Genomic DNA, 14,416 nt, shown 5'->3' with positions numbered 1-14,416 from the left:
AGATGAAATCTCAAAGTAATTTTAATCTGCATTTCTCTGATGGCTAAGAATGGTGAATACTTTTTTTAAAAAATATTTATAAGCCATTTGTGTTTCTTCTTTTGAAAACTGTTTCATTAAATGGCTCATTTATTGACTGCACTATTTGGAGTTTGGGTGGTTAATGTTTACAATTCTTATATATATATATACTAAATACCAACCTCCTGTCTGAAATATAGTTTGCAAAGATGAGTATAGGTCATGTAACTCAAGAAAGGACCGTGAAAGGGGGGAAAAGAGCTCTTAAGGGAGGGCTGGGGGGAAGAGTAAGAGAATACATGTGACATGAATGCAGAAGGGGCCTAATTGGGTAGGAAGGGACTCAGTCACGAAAACACACTACTTTGTATACTGACTTTTAACACTAATTCAAATGAAAGTAAATACTTTCCATCTTCAGACTGAGGAAAAGGCAAGGATGTGCGCCTTTGCCACTTTTATTCAATATTTTATGGGCTGTTTGCAAGAAAAATCAAAACAGCTTTTATTTACAGAAAAGGTGTGATTCCATAAAAATAATGAAAACTACATGAGCTAATAACTAACATGGTATATGATACTTATAGAAAAAGTCATTTCTATTTCTATATGCCAGCCACATACAATTAAAATTTAAATAAAAACTAGTATCTTTTACTATAGCACAGAGTCATGTAATATGTAGTGGTGGCTAATTTAGCTTAACAAAGTATGTATAAGACTCATACATAAAACCTTACATATCTTAGCTAAAGGAAACTGAAGCAATCTTAACTGAATGTAGATACACAGCATTGTCCTCTAGACTCAATGCAATCCAAATTAAGATCACTGTGGTCTTTTCATTATTTGGTAACAATTGGCCAACTGATTCATGTTATAAAATGTGTGTGGAAAATTTTGAATAGTCTAGTCATTTTGTGAAACAGAAAGATGAAAGCTCAAAAGTTGGAGAACAAACAAGAGGAGTCCAGAAGACTCCCAAAACAATATAGGCTATTGTTGTTGCCCTTGGTTGTCTTCCAGAAGATGAAGGTGAGTCCCTATTGCCAAAGACACTGCGAACTTTGGATGCAGGACTCAGAGGATTGAAGCAGGATCTGACCTGAAAGTCTCTTCACTGAGCACTAGCTTTCATAGTACCAGAAGGTGATATGCAAACTGCCAAAGGAGAAAAACATGAACAGTCTTACCCAGCTATTATGCCAATAAACCACAGTGATCAGCATGGCATGATATCCACAAATGTGTAATAGTGGCACACATACCTTGGCAGTAACCAATAGTTGTCTAATTGGACTTAAGTTCTGCTAAACAGGAGGGAAATCATGCCCAGTACTAAAAACCTAGGCAGCTACCTGAGGTTAGTGAGGTAATGAATCCTAAAAAAGAAATTTCTGCCACGACTTTACTAATCCAGCATAACTCTGGTTTTTTTTTAGATTATAATTTAATTACAACGTTTCTCCCTTCCCTTTCCTCCATCCAAACCTTCCTATATACCCCTCCCACTGTCCTTGAAAGTCATGACCTCGTTTTTTCACTAATTGTTATTGCATGCATATAGATATATACATATATATTCTTAAATATAACTTGTTCATTCTGTATACAATCTAGGACAATTCTTAACTGCATTCTAAACATTTATCCTTATACCCACAGAAAGTACAGTTCCCCACCCCTCATCCAAGAAGGTTCTCTTTGCAACACACAGAGATCACTACAAAAAGCCATAACTGGTCAAAATGCAGAGAACAGCTGATCACAGGGTGCCCAGCCACAACTATAACACATCCCTCACACCTAAAACAAAGATAACAATGAGGAATTGAGAAATAAAAGACTGTAAGAACCAGAGAACTAGGAAGTCTGCTGAAAGATTGTATCACCCGGAAATGACAGGGGAGTGTCACCCTTGATACATCAACAATATGGCTGTATAAATAAAACATGAAAAAAAAATACAATACTGATAGGCATACTGACATGGAAGAGGGAAATTCCAAGGGGTCCCACCCTTAGACAGAGAAATGCAGTCAACTAAGAGAGGAAGAATTAGATTTCCCAAGGGATGAGCACCCTAATTGGTTATCCAATACCAAGTGCTCAGCCCTGAAACATACCTACAAGTAACACTAAACAAACTCAGTAGTGTGTGTACGTGTGTGTGTGTGTGTGTGTGTGTGTGTGTGTGTGTGTGTGAAAAGAGGTAATGAATTTGAGAGGAAGCAAGGAGAGAGGAGATAGGAGATGTTGGAGGGAGGAAAGGAAAAGGAGGAAATGTAAGAAAATAAGGTGAGTTCTTTCATTCTAGTATCTCCTGACTTGCTCTTAGTCCTGCCTTAATATGCCTGCAAGAGTCCCTCTTACTACCTCACCTCCATCCCATGGGGACTCCACCTCTTGATGGGAACCCAGGGTCCCCCTAGCTATTTCCTGCCACCCTCTCAGCCATCCCTTCTATCTCAACTCCATTCTTTTGGGTCACTCACCAACTTGCAGAAACACTTTCTACCCAGGGACCCTCAGTAACCACACTGGGTTGGGACTCTGGTAGGCAATATTTTCTTTTTCTTCTCTCACGCAATACAACTCAACCCAAGTTTCCCCTCCTTCTACTCCTTCCACTCCTCCTGACCTCCCCCTGCCATCTTCTCTCTTCCCCAGATCCACTCCTGGGTTTGGACCTAGTCTTGCTGCATCTTGTCATGCTGTGTTTGGTTGATATCCCTAGGAAGTAGGCCATTTTCACTAGCCATCTTGTCATGCATCCCTGTCTCTGCAGAAATACTCTCAGCCCTGCTGCAGCCTGCCTGCAGGAGCCCTTACCTCCCACTCACCTTCATTCGCTGCCTCTTGGGTGTGGACCCAAGGTCTCCCTAGCGCTTTCCCACAGCCCCTCTCAGCAATTCCCCCTAGCCCATCTTCGTTTCTTTGTGTCACCTGCCAACCCACAGAAACACTCTCTACCAGTAGCCCACAGCCACTACACTTGGCTAGGATCCAGAGTAGGCAGCAGCAACAAAAGAATAAAACACCCACCCAACAAAGACAAGTCCAGATGCATACACTAAGGAACACCTCAAGCATCATAAATTCCAGATACCTAGATCCCCTTGGTTTCTGTTTCCTCTCTGGTCTTCTTATCTCTGTGGCCTGTGGTTGAGCAGAAAGTCTCTACCCAACTTGAGGGCCGAGGCAAGGTGACAAAGAGTGGAGAGAGGATGGGGGATAGGAAGGAGGTACTGTGAGAGTTGGGGAGGTCCATGGGCTAGAGGCCTACCTGGCCTCTGTTGGAGCTGAGGGCTCTCTTGTCAGAGGTCTGAGTTGGGTCTTGGATATGGCGAAGGGGAGGGGAAGGAGGATTGGGAATAGTGTCAGAAGGAGGATCTGAGAAAGTGTAGGAGGTCAGTGGGCAGGGGAACTATCTGGAATTCTGGTGGTCAGAGGTGTGGCCTCTAGTCCAGCAGGAAATCTCTCTCTGAGTTTGTCTACTTGTTCTTCTGACTGATGTGGCCTGCACTTGAGCAGGGGATATCTGCCTGAGTTGGGGATGGGAACATGGCAATGGGGGTGAAGAGTGGGGGGTGCATGGATCTCCCTGGGAAGGGGAAATAGAATAGATTTCACAGGTGGACTGGGGATGTGTGGGGATGGGAACAGGAGGGATCAGGCAGGAGAAACCTAGCGTAGTGGAAACTCTCTAGAATCTATGAGGGTAACCCCAGAGAGAACCCTTGGAATGGGAGATACAGAGCCTAAACAGACCATCTTCTGTAGCCAGGCAAGGATCTCAGTGGTGGGACTGGGACACCAACCCAGCCACAAAACCTTCAACCTACAATTTGTCCTGTCTTCAAGATGGCTGGGGTAAAAGTAGGACAGAACTTGTGGGAGTGGCCAACCAATAATTGGTCCAGCCTGAGACCCATGCCATGAGAGGGGGCCCACTCCTGACACTGCCTGAAGGGCCAGGAAGCAGAGGCTAGATAGCCTAGAGACCTAGGATAGAACCAAACACAACTCACAACTAGCCAGAAAGAAAAAGTCAATGAAATGATTCCTAATGATATTCCGCTATACTCATAGAATGGTGCCTAGCCCAATTGTCAACAGAGAGGCTTCATCCTGCAACTGATGGAAACAGGTGAAGAAACCCACAACCAAGCATAGAAGAGTGGGAGGAAAGATTGTAGGAGCCAGAGAGGTCAAGGACATCAGGAGAACACAGCCCACAGAATCAACTAAGCAGGGTTCATAGGGGCTCACAGAGACTGAAGCGACAATCACAGAACCATAGTCTCTGCTATGTCCTCTGCATATATGTTATGATTGTGCAACTTGGTATTCTTGTGGGAATCCTAACAGTGAGAGTAGGGGTGTCTCTGACTCTTTTGTCTGCTCTTGGGATGTTTTTGTTCCTACTGGGTGTAGTTAGAGTTTTCCTACCTGGAGCACCAACTGGGTTACCTTGTTCAACCTTGATATGAGAGTTTGTACCTAGTTTTATTGTAACTTGTTACGCAGTGTTTTGGTTGATATCACTGGGAGGCCTGCTCTTTCCTGAAGGAAAATGAAGAAGGAGGAGTGGATCTTGGGGAAAGGATAGGTGGAGGGGGAGGACTGGGAGGAATGGTGGGAGGAAAAATTGTGGTAGAGATGTATTATATGAGAGAAGAATAAATTTTAAAAAATGTTTGTGGATGAAAAAAAAGAAATGGATAGGTAAGAAAAAGAAAATGTTAAATAAAAAAATCCCAAGCACAAGATACCCAGGAAATCTGGGACACTATAAAAAGACTAAACTTACAAATAAGTATGGAGGAAAGAGAAGAAACCCAGAAATATTTTTCAAAAGCACAGAAAATACTTTCAACAAGATCATAGAAGAAAAATTTTCTGACCTAAAGAAGGAGATGTCTATACAAGAAGCATACAGAACACCAAATAGACAGGACTAGAAAAGTAAGTCCCCTCAGCACATAATAATCAAAATACTAAATGTACAAAACAAAGGATATTAAAAGCTGCAAGGGAAAAAGACCAAATCATATATAAAAGCAGACCTATTCGAATTGCATCTTACTTCTCAATGGAGGCTCTGAAAGCCAGGAGGGCCTAGACAGATGTTCTACAAGCTCTGAGAGACTACAGATGCAAGTCCAGACTACTGTACCCAGAAAAACAACTGGTCACAATTAACAGAGAAAGAAAAACATTCCAAGATCAAAGCAAATTTAAGAAATTTCTATCTACCAATCCATCTCTGTAGAAGATGCTAGAAGGAAAATTTTAGTCTTAAGAATCTAACTATACCCAAGAGTTCACAAAGAATAATAATCCAAGAACAGTAAATCAAAAGAGGGAATGAAAAATCCACAACACAAAAACAAAATAATAGAAGTAAATAAACACTGCCCATTCTCAATTGCCCAAATCACAGACTAACAGCATGGATTCAAAAATAGGATCTATCCATCTGATGCATCCAAGAAACATACCTTAATATTAAGGACAGATATTACCTCAGAGTAAAGAGTTAGGAAAATATATCCCAAGCAAATGGGCCTAAGAAGCAAGCTGGTACAGCCATTTTAATATCTCACAAAATAGACTTCAAACCAAAACTAATCAGAAGAGATAGTGAAGGATACTACATACTCATTAAAGGAAAAAAATCCATCAAGGACACTGCAATTTTTAACATCTATTCACCAAACCCAAGGGCAACCAAGTTTGTAAAAGAAACACAACTACAGCTTAAATCACATATTGACCCTAACCCACTGATAGTGGGAGACTTCAATACCTCACTCATGCCAATAGACTGATCATCTTGACAAAATAAACAGAGAAATCATGGCATTAAATAATATTATAAATCAAAGATACCTAACACACCTAAAGAACATTCCACCCAAACACAAAAGAATATACTTTCTTCTCAGCACCCCATGAAACATACTAAAAAAAACTAACTACATATTAGGACACAAAGCAAGTCTCAACATATATTTTTTAAAAATTTGAAATAATACCCTGAATTATACCCAAAATAATACCCATACCACCTGGATTAAAGCTGGATATCAACAAGAGTAGACACAGAAGAAAGTATACAAATTCATGAAAACTGAACAAATCACCACTGAATGAAAATTGTGTTAAGACAAATATCAAGAAGGAAATTTTAAAAAGCATTTTAAATTGAATGAAAATGAAAACACAATATACCCAAACCTTAAGAACAAAATGAAGTAAGTTCTAAGAGTAAAATTCATATCATTAAGTGCCCACATTAAAAAAAACTGGAGAGATCCCATATTAATAACTTAATGACACACTTGAAAGCTCTAGAAGAACAAGAAATAAACTCCAAAAAGATTGGATGGAAAGAAAAAGATCAAACTCAGTACTGAACACAAAGAAATAGGAAAAATATGAAATGTAAACATACTGAAAGACAAAAACTACATGATCATCTCATTAGATGCAGAAAGGACCTCTGATAAAGTCCAACAGCACTTCATGATAAAAGTCCTGGAGATATTAGGGAAACAAGGGAGATAATCTCAACATAAAAGGCACTTTACAGCAAACCCATAGCCAACATCAACATAAATGAAGAGAAACTCCACTAAGCAGTTCCACTAAAATCAAGAACAAGACAAGGATGTCCACTCTCTCCATATCTATTCATTATAGTACTTGAAGTCTTAGCTAAAGCAATCAGATGGCTGAAAGAAATCAAGAGATACAAATTGGAAAGGAAGAAGTCAAAGTATCTTTATTTGCAGAAGATATGATTTTACACATAAAGGACCCAAAAGACTCTACCAGGAAACTTCTACAGCTGATTAACACTTTCAGAAAAGTAGCAAGGTACAAAATAAACACATAAAAATCAGCAGTCCTCCTATATAAAAATTAAACACAAAATGAGAAAGAAATCAGAAAAACGGTGTTATTCACAAGAGTGTCAAAAAATAATATAACTTGAAATAACTCTAATCAAGCAATAAAAGACTTATACAATAAAAAATTTTAAGACATTGAAGAAAGAAATTGAAGAAGACTCTTGAACATGGAAGATCTCCCATGCTCATGGACCAATAGGATTAACATAGTAAAAATGGCCATCCCACCAAAAGCAATCTACAGATTCAATGTCATCCCCATCAATATTTCAACACATCTCTTCACATAAATTTTAAAAATCTTCAAATTCTTACAGAAACACAGCAAAAAAAGGATAAACAAAATTATCCTGAATAATAAAAGAACTGCTGGAGTTGTCACCATCCCAGATTTCAAACTATAGAACTATAGTAATAAAAACAGCATTATAATGTGATAATAAAAAAACAGACACATTGATCAGTGGAATCAAATTGAAGACAGCATCTTCAACAATGGCAGTGGTCCAACTGGACAGCTGCATATAGAAAAATGCAAATAAATCCATACTTATCACTGCACAAAACTCAACTCCAAGTGGGTCAAGGACCTCAACATAAGATCAGATACTCTGAAACTGATAGAAAAGAGAGCAGCGAATATGCTTGAACTCAATGGCATGGGAAAGGAATTTCTGAACAGGACATTGATAGCACAGGCATTAAGCCCAACAATTAACAAATGGAGCCTAATGAAGCTAAAAAAGCTTCTGTACAACAAAGGACACTATCATTCCACCAATGTGACAGCCTACAGAATGGAAAAAGAGCTTTACCAATTATACATCTGGTATAAGGTTAATATCTAGAGTAAACAAAGGAGGAAAAAAAAGCCCTGAACATCAAGAAAACAAATAGCCCAATTTTAAAACGGGATGTAGAATTAAACACGGAGTTCTCCAAAGATGAGACTCAAATGGCTGAGAAACACTTAAAGAAATGTTCAACATCCATTGCCATCAGGGAAATGCAAATTAAAATGGCTTTGAGATTTTATCTTACCCCAGTCAGAATGGCCAAGATCGATAAAACAAATGGCAGCACATGCTAGTTTGAATGCAGGGGGAAGGGAGCATTTATTCATTATTGGTGAGAGTGCAAACTAGTATGGTCACTATGGAAATGAGTGTGGAGGTTTCTCAAAAAGCTGAAAATCAATCTACCACAAGCTCAGCTCTAACACTCTTGGGCATATACCCAAAGGACTCTACATCCTACTACAGAGATAATTGCTCATGCATGTTCATTGCCACACTATTCATAATAGCCAGAAATTGGAAACAATCTAAGATGCCCATCAACTGATGAATGGATAATAAAATGTGGTACATTTCCACAATAGAATACTATTCATTTGTTAAGAAAAATGAAATTATGAAATCTGAAGGTTAATGGATGGAGCTAGGAAAAAAATAATTCTGATTAAGGTACTCCAGACCGGGGGAAAAAAAACCAATATTGCAACTTTTCTCTTGCAAGACGATGCTAGCTTTTAGGTTTTCTATATGTGTGTTTCCATCCAAATAACCACAGAGGTCAGGTACCTAGTAAGTGACCACAGGGAGGGGAGGTCTTTCAAGAAAAGTGAAATAGAGTAATATAGTGTTATAAAAGAGACAAAGGGAAGCTAGAATAGGAGGGTTAAATGGAGAGGAGAATGGAGCACAGGGTAAAGGAAGGAATATGGGGATTGACAACTAACACTAACGGCTACTTGAAAAACCATATGGAAGCCTACTCCTGAAGAAGCTTCCTAAAATATATACAATTGTGGAAAGAATTTAAATCGAGTCACCGTGGAGAGAATGCCCCAACTAGATGTCTTATGCCACCAATTAAAACCTCCAGTGTCAGGAATTGGTTACATCTTGTTGAGTGATTGGCCAAATGAGTCTCATAGACCCTCCCAACTATAATAGGCTATTATCAAGATTATTGGTTACTCTCCATAACCTGATGGGAAGTCCTTATTGCCGAAGACAACACTTATTTATGTCATCTAACGTGGAGAAATCAAGTTGGTGCCTAACAAGAAGCTTCACCCCTACTTATTGGCATTCACGGTGCTGCAAGGTACTTTGCATGCTGCTGGAGGAGAAAAATAATCATCAGTTTCACCCAGCTAAAAACCCTGTGACCGAAAACAGAGCCATGCCTCCAAGATACACTGGTGCAAGAGTGGCATAAAAGTTATAGGAGTAACCAACCACTTTTTAAAATTGAATTTAAGTCCCATTCCATGTGATGGAACCCATATCTGACACTGCTAAAGTGGTCAATAACCTGAGACTAGCTAGCTCATGGGCCTAGGGGAAAACCTACTGCTATCATTCTGCTAAATGAATATAGCAATCAAATAACTCTTAATGACATGTTGCTATAGTCATAGGGCACACTATCACTCAATCCTCATCAGAAAAGCTTCTTGCCATAGACAGTAATTAACAAAGAGATCTACTATGGGACAATGTACAGAGAGAGGCTTTGGAGCACACAGCCCTAAAAGGGATGTCTTTATTAAACCCCTCCTCTTAAGGATCAGTGATTTACAGGAAAGAAAAGGAGGAAAGATTACAAGAGCCAGGGATGGTAGATGACTCCTAAGAAACAGCCACAACAGAATTGACCCACATATGAACTCACAGAGACTGTGACAGCACACACAAGACCCACACAAGTTCAAACCAGACAAAATTTCAGCACTGAGAAGAGGAAGTGGCTACAAATCCCATCCCTAACCAAGAAATTATTTGTAGTCAATACCTGTTGGGAAGGGGGAAATCAGCTTTCTTTAATGGAGTGTTACTGGAAATATCAACCACACTCCAGGCAGGCCCCACACTCAGGAATAGTTGGCCAACACAAAATGGACTCCATGTTTTTTTTGTGCATATTTTGTTTTGGATTTTGTACTGATTTGGTTTGGATTTTCTCTTGTTAATTTCCTTCTTTGTCTGTTTTGATTTTTTGTTTTTTGCTTTTCCTGGGGTTTTTTTTAAGAGAGAGAGAGTACATGAAGTTGTGTGGTTAAGGATGTGGGGACAATATAGGAGGAGCTGGGGGATGGGGAATAATATGATCAAAATATATTGTATGAAAATAATTTTTAAACAAAAAATTAAAAAGTAAAAACATACACACAAACCAAAAAAGAGAAAAATGTTGTGATAAGAACTTATTCAGAGTTGTTAGTCAGTGAGGTCCCATAGACCACCCCCCAAAACAATACAGGCCATTGCCATTGCTCTTGGTTACACCCCAGAACTTGACAGTAAGATACTGTTGCTGTTCAATATTTGAGTCATTGAACATAAAGTAAGATGTTACTAACCTGAAATCTTCATCCCTATTGGCTAGCTTTCATGATGATGGAAGAGCCTATGTATACTACCAGAGTAGAAAAGTAGTTCTCGATCACACTCAGCTGTGAATCCTGTCAGCTACAATAATAACTGGCCTGAAAAGACCGTTAGTGCAATAATGACATCAACATCATGGGAGTAACCAACCAATTTCTGATTGTATATAAGTCCCACTCCACAAGATGAAACCCATACATAGCACCATTATCAGGCCAACAACCTGTGACTAGACAGGTTATAAGCCATAAGGGAGAACCTCTTACTATTAGCTTCTGGAAGAAAGGGAAACAGTTTTCTCTAAGTGTGTTACCCCTAGTTAGTCAACTACACTCTAGTGAAAGACTACACACTCCAAGAATAATTAGTTGGGCAGCACAGATTGGTTTTGAGAAGTGTTTTTTAAAAGGGCACAAAGTTGAGTGAATAGGGAAGAGGTGGTGGATCTCGAAAAAAATTGAGGCAGGGTGAATATAATCAAAACATGTTGTATGAAACTCATCAAGAACTAATAAAAAAATTAAGCCCATGGTTGGAGCAGTCTTGGATCCAATGGTAGAATCTTCTAGTATTATTTTGTCAATTACCATGCTGTCAATTTGTGTTCTAAATATTTATATTTATTTATAAATACCTACAGACCTATACTGCCCTCACTTTGGTAAGAGAAGCTTCCTTTTGCAGTGGACTACAGTCAGTGTAGAGATGCCTAACTGGTCTGAGTGCTGAGAAGAAAAGACTTAGTGGGTGTTCAGCCCATCTTTATCACACACACATATACCCCTCCATCCAAGGAATGTGTGCATGAGTGTGTGTGTGTGTGTGTGTGTGTGTGTGTGTGTGTGTGTGTATGTGTGTGTGTTACTTTTCTATTTTCATGAAAAAACACCATGACCAAAGTGACTTAAGGAAGAAAAAATGTATTTTTGGCTTATGGGTCCAGAAGGACAAGAACCCATAATGTGAGATAGAGGTATGGCAGCAAGTAGCAGACATAGTGGCAGAAACAGGAAGCTGAGAGCTCACATCTTGAATCATAAGCATGAAGCAGAGATAATGACCTAGAAATGGCATGACACTTTTAATCACAAAGCCCACCTCCAGTGGCATACTTCCTCCAGCAAGTTTGCACCACCTCAATCTCTGCAAACAGTGCCACCAACTGGGGGAATAAATGTTCAAATAACTGGGCCTATTTGGAACACTTCTCACTTAGACTACTATAGCATGAAGGTAGGAGGGGGAGGAATTAGGTGGTACGCCGGGAGAGTAGGAGAGAAAATGGGGCGAGGGGTAGATATCATATTTCGTTGTATTCATGTGTGAAATTCTCAAAGAACTTTTAATAAGGAATTTAATAATGTCTTCTTCTTCATCATCTTTTTAACTCATTACTGTCTCATAACCCTGATAATTTTTCTAACTCTAATCATTGTAAATACATTTTCATTTTCTATTCATTCATACTTGTAAATATTTGCATGCTTCCTTTTCTCATGTCTTTTCTTTCTTTATCAGAGCTTTATCTTTGTGTAACTGAAATACAAATAAAATAGTGTTTAATGTAAATAATTGCTTCTTTATCTTAAACTTTTTCTTTATTTTTGAGACTTCCATATACATGTGCAACAGAATATGATCATATTTAGAAAGCAATTTGATAGCATGACCATTTAGCAAAATAACAATAGCGGGTTCTACCTTAGGGTCTATGACCTTCCCCGCCATGGGATTTTGATCAGAATTCCAATACCTAGAATGAAAATCCCTGCTATGGAGCAGGCCTCAAGTCCAATCGCAAAGTGCTTAGTTACTCCATAAACGTTGTACCACTATTGCACCAATAGGTACTTCTTGCCTGGCAAATCATAATTGCAGCATGCAAGGTCCAGCACTTGGAAAGACCATTGATAGTGTTTTTTCCTCAGCTACCAGGCAAGTGAGCACCTTCTGGCCATATGAAAACCAGCCAGAAAGGAGGAAGACATTTCCTGTTCAGGGTGAAACTGATTTCTCTATGCCCTGCAACAAAAGTGTGTGGTAGAACCTTACTGGATAGTTCCAGTGGAGAGCCAAGGACAAGAGCGATGGCCTGTGTTATTTTGGAGACACTGGAGCTTCCTTGACCAAAACCTCATAGGGAGGTATCCCATGCCCTGTACTGCAATTTTTATCTTGAGCCTTTTTTTATATTGTTCTTGCATTGGCCAAGACTTTCAGTACAATTTGAAGAAAACTGATTGTAGTGGGCAGCGTAGTCGTGTTCCCAATCTCAGGAAGTGTTCTCCTTTGTTTTCCTGGGCTGTAACATACTCTGGCCACAAACAGCTTGAGGAGGAAGAGGTTTATGTTGTCTTCCACTTCCAGGGCCATCACTGACAGAGGTCAGGATGGGAACATAGAAGCAGGAACTAAAGCAGAGACCATTTACTAGCCTGCTTTCCATGGCTTGCTCCACTGGCTTTCTAATACAAACCAGGACTACCTGCCAACAGGTGGCACTTCCCACAACGGGCTGGGCCCTCCCAGATCAATAACTGATCAAGAAAATGCCCCACAGACATGCCCACAGGCCAGAGTGCTAGAGGCAATTCCTTAATTGAAGTTCCCTCTTTCCAGGTGACTAGTTTGTATCTTGACAAAAGCTAACCAACACAAGAAGCATTCAGTATTTCCCTATTAGGTGTGCAGTCTGAAACCATGGTATTTTAATAACCTTCTTTAAATTCTTAGGAAACTTAAGTTTGCTATGAGTTGTTTGGTTGGTTTTTGTTGTTGTTGTTGTTGGGTTTTTTTTTTTTTTTGGTTTTTTTTTTTTTTGGTTTTTCGAGACAGGGTTTCTCTGTGTAGTTTTGGTGCCTGTCCTGGATCTCACTCTGTAGACTAGGCTGGCCTCGAACTCACAGAGATCCATCTGGCTCTGCCTCCCAAGTGCTGGGATTAAAGGCGTGTGCCACCACCGCCTGGCTGCTATGAGTTCTTTTTGCTTGTTGGTTATAGTACTTTTCTTTTGCGCCTATTGAACAATCATAATTGTTCTCCAATCACCTGAAGAATTCAAATAAAATTAAAAAGTTAGTGGAGGAGCAGTTCTCTGAATATTTTGTGGAACTTACTATTGAACACTCTCTGGCCCTGGAGAGTGTGCACGTGTGTACATACACAAAGAGACCAGAGCAGAACTTCAGATGTTTCCCTCTACTGCTCTCCACATAAACGCCTTGAGAAAGGGTCTCTCACTGAACTGGAAGCTTGCTGTTTTTGGCTAGGCTGCCTGGCCAGCAAGTTCTATGGATTACAGGGTTACAGGCAGGCACAGCCATGCCACACTTTTACATGATTGCTACGGATTTGAACTCAGACCTTCATGCTTACAGAGCAAGTGTTCTTAACCACTGAGGCCATCTCCCTAGCCTCATGAAGATTTCTCTGTATAAGCCTTTTAAAATTACAAATTCAGCTTATTTAATAGTTATGATTGCTCAGATAGTCTCTATTTTCTGTGACTTTGAATAAATTTTATCTGCCAAGAATTTTTCCACTGTCTCAAAAATTTCAAATTTGCAAGCATAAAATTCTAATTCCAATAGCCTCTCTTTATAATTTAATGTTATACAGTGTAGTGCTCCTTTTGTTCTGGATACTTTCTTACTTTCTGAATCATGATGTCTCAAGGATTCTTCAAAGAACCATTAACTCTGCTGATCTCTGCTGTGGCTCTATTCTCTATTCCATTATCCAGTCTACCATTTCCGTCCTTTAAGGCTAATTTGTTATCTTTTTTTCTAACTTAAGACAGAAATCCAGCTCTTCCTTTTTAAAACAGATCAATTTAAAGCTACAAAAGTCTCCCTCCACACAGCCCTAGAGGCATTTCACAAGATTTCAGGTGAAGATTTTCATTCTAGGTCAGTCCAAAATATTCCCTAATTCCCACTGTGAATGTATGTTCTGTGCACAGGATTTTATCCCTTTCCAAAGCATGGTGCCCAAATTTTAGAGATATAAAAATAACCACCTAAAGGTTTTCTAAAAATGTTTCACACCTCTCCCACCTACCAGATTTATATTTCCAGG

At 39.4% G+C, this 14,416-nt stretch overlaps 1 protein-coding gene across 1 annotated transcript in view; it reads right to left on the bottom strand.

Annotated features, from left to right (window-relative positions):
- Positions 1–14,416, bottom strand: part of LOC118574533 (protein FAM156A/FAM156B-like) — a 45,801-nt gene extending 31,385 nt beyond the window's left edge. Inside the window, exon 1 of the mRNA XM_036175493.1 lies at positions 14,399–14,416. The gene's annotated coding sequence lies outside the window, so the exon portion shown is untranslated. The remainder of the gene's footprint in view (positions 1–14,398) is intronic.

The sequence above is a fragment of the Onychomys torridus genome, chromosome X, assembly GCF_903995425.1.
Source record: "Onychomys torridus chromosome X, mOncTor1.1, whole genome shotgun sequence".
NCBI lineage: Eukaryota > Metazoa > Chordata > Mammalia > Rodentia > Cricetidae > Onychomys > Onychomys torridus.
Note: the sequence above shows the minus strand (reverse complement) of the source record. Positions and strands in the feature narration are given on the sequence as shown.